The sequence below is a fragment of the Amphiura filiformis genome, chromosome 6, assembly GCF_039555335.1.
Source record: "Amphiura filiformis chromosome 6, Afil_fr2py, whole genome shotgun sequence".
NCBI lineage: Eukaryota > Metazoa > Echinodermata > Ophiuroidea > Amphilepidida > Amphiuridae > Amphiura > Amphiura filiformis.
In genome coordinates this window covers 43,235,414-43,238,972 of record NC_092633.1, presented here as the reverse complement: position 1 = coordinate 43,238,972, position 3,559 = coordinate 43,235,414, and positions in this window count along the sequence as shown.

The window sequence follows — 3,559 nt, the reverse complement described above, 5'->3', positions numbered from 1 at the left end:
AATACGGTATATGGAACAGCTTTCAATATACATATCGTTATGAATACGACAGACGGCGAATCCAGATTCGCTTTTGGTAAATTTATTTTACTGAATGCATTACATTTGAATTAGAGAACAAGGGATCAATGCTGTACATGATAGAGGGCAGCATATCATTTTTTTTAACGGAGACCAGATGATAACAGCATAAATAAGTAATCAAAAGAGGGCGGCATACAAGGTTAGTTGACGGTGCATCACAGTACGGACACCGGCGGCAACCGTTAAAAAATCGATATGCTGCCCTCTATAGATATAGCATTGATCCCTTGTTCTCAATTCAAATGTAATGCATGTGTAAAATGAATTTACCAAAAGCCGAATCTGGATTCGGCCGTCTGCCGTATTCATAACGATATATTCGTATGTACATATCTGACTAAAAATTAGTAAATAATTAATTTGGATAAATGTGTTTTTGAATTATGATATTTTTCTACATAATCTTATACGGTTATACATATTATGTATTTTGATTTGTATTGTTTTTACCTATACTAGGAATTTTAATTGAATGAACACAGCTTTCAACAGCTGCACACGATCCAAAAGCGATCGTATTTCAAACTGCGACGCGAACGCACAACCTTAGATAACCAATCACAAGTGCGTTGGCATGGTTGGACTCACTTCCGCGTTACGCACACACAGTCGCAAGCGCTGGCGTACATCGCCCGCAAAAATATTGTCTGGCTGTGTTCATTCTGAAATTTCTGTAGTCTCAAAGCGCCACTGTTTATGGCAAATATCAGGATCAGTTGACTTCCTCCACAAATAGGCAGCCCAGGTAGGGCCAAGGGTGCATATTATCAAGTATTACTTTAGGTCTGCTAAGGATACGTGATATTCAGGCATGAGAATTTTCAGTTTAAAAACTGAATTCAGTTTTTTTTATAGTCAAAATTTCCGCAACTTTATTTAATTTCAGCCTGTTTTGGTACTTTTTGCCCAATTTCACGCGCATTTTCAGTTTTTTCAGTTTTTTTTAGGAAAGTGCAGTCTCATGCCTGGATATTGGAGGCCAAAATAAAGTCGATTAATTAATTCTTTTGCGGAATGATTGCAGCACTTGGTTCTAGGTCAAGGGACTCTGCAAATATAATGTGGTACAAGGAAATATAATTGTTTTTTTCCCCAAATGACAAAAAACGCATCTGAGAACCAAAATATGTGATTTGCGTGGCAAATAACGCAATTACGTATTCTTAGCAGTCCTATAACACCAGGACAGATTGGGATAGTTAGGGGTTTCACCCTACTCCATGATGGCTCTCTGTACACAGACCATGCAACAGCTTAACGCGGCTGTGTACTCTAGATATTGTTTCTTTCGCAAAATTGAGTTTTTTTGATATGTTTGTACTTTGTTATGTTTTTTATAAATACAAGGAATGAAAATCCAGATTTCTAAACTCCAACTGCAATATTTTAAGGATTTTATTTCACTCTTCCACTCGTGTTTGAAATTGAAAAGGAAAGAAAACCTTTGTTGTACCAGCAGGGTATACGCGCGCAACAACGCATCGCGTTGCGTATCGCGCAATTTGTTAACGCACAACATCGCTACGCATCGCGACGCTTATCTGCATGCTTGCGCTGGCGCATCTTATGGAAAAGCACTGATTTCACAAAAACCTAGTGGTCAAATGGCTCCGTTTTAGCTGATAAAATGTGGGTTTTTCAAGTTCTTTCCCCGATTTAAATATCAAGTTATGAATGGATTTCGCTCAAACTTCTCAAGGGGCCGTGGATTTACCCGATGTTCATGTAATGTTAGGTAGAAAAACGAAAACTGCCGCATTCTCCTGTGAGATTCTATGAAAGTGCAAAATGTGACCACTTTAAACTTCAATGGCCATTATTTCAATGTTCATTTTCTCGGTAAAATGACGATTTAGGTACACGATAACTCAATAAATACAGCATCTATAGGTAAGCAAATATGATCATCGTAAAAAGCATGATCGACTCAAGAAACGGTTTTCTCATTTTTTATATTTTGATCTATTTCCGATTTTAGGCATCATTTTGAGAAAATCGGGGTTTGTGAATTTTAAAAAGATAAATTTGGTGCCTTATATGTTCAATATCAAAAAAAATAAGACCAATATAAAAAAAAAAAAAAAAAAACGTTTTTGGAATGGAGCCTCAAGATTGAGCTAAAAACAAAATAAAATATTTTGGAAAGAGTGTTTTTTGTTATGATGTACCTAACAAATATTGCCCCAAACTCACTTTTTTGTGATTTTCTTCATAATTGTTGTTTTTACCCCAAATCTGTATTTATATTAAGATTTATTGATGTCTTGCCTTCATAAAATGTATACTTTTATATGTCTTATGCGAATAATTACAAAGTTATTGCACTTTTACTACATGCATGTCTGAGAGTACACAGCTGCCTTAACATGCCCTCCTGGAAGTACTTTATTTTCTGAGAGCTGTTACAACAGCTATAATCGGAGCTAGGGACAAAGGAACTAGTTTGCGTAACTTGGAAACAGTTTAATACTACTACTACTACACCACTACTACTACACCACCACCACCACCACCATGCATGTGTATATGTACACACGCTCTTCGGCATTAAGTTATCACATGCGATTCAACTCTGCCACTGCAAAATTCAACACTGTGTTACGCTCAACTTGAGGTGAGACAGACAACATGAATCAACCTTCCTTTTACGTGTTACTAACCAATCATTTTAGCTGTGATCATCAGTCGCAATTTAGTCTCTTTTAAATACATGTCAGCAGTCTCTGCAAGATGCTAGTTTCATGCTATAAAAACCTTGATATGCTCTAGCCTCGGTTCGAGGCTTCCAGCTCTGGGATGGTGTGTTTTTTCTTCTATTTTTCCTTTTTTTTTTTTTTTTTCTTTCTTTTCTTTTGCTTCTCGATTTATTTTTTTATTCATGTGTCTTCATATCCTGTCCACCCACCTCTGATCTGTACATGATAATATCAGATTACTACCTCTCTTAGTTGTCATGGTTCTGAGAAAATAACCAGAGAAAATTGCTGATTCCAACCAGTTTTTATGTCTTACTCACAACACTGTAAAGTTCTCAGTGTATTGTAGGCTCCTTCTAATTATTTCTTGCTGAGCCCAGAAGCCTCGAACCGAGGCTAGATATGCTCTGACATAAAAAAATAAATCATGAATCACTTTTTACACTGCAATTGTGAATTTTGAAAAATATTCTAAAAACTGTCACTTTAAATACCTATTTTGTAAAAAAAGAACAAATATATATATATTATTGAGATTAATCATGTTTGTTGATTGAATGCAATGTACCAGAAAAATGTGACCAAATTGAACTTGTATACTTATATATATTTAACTTGAATAGATTTATAATTGAACAACTTGGTAGTGATAACAAACAACTAGAATGTTGAATTAGTCTATTTTTGATCATTTTACCAATTTTAAAGTATACCAGTTCACATATTTAAAAGTATGTAACAAAACCTTTATATTATTATGATATTTATGTTGAGGGAAA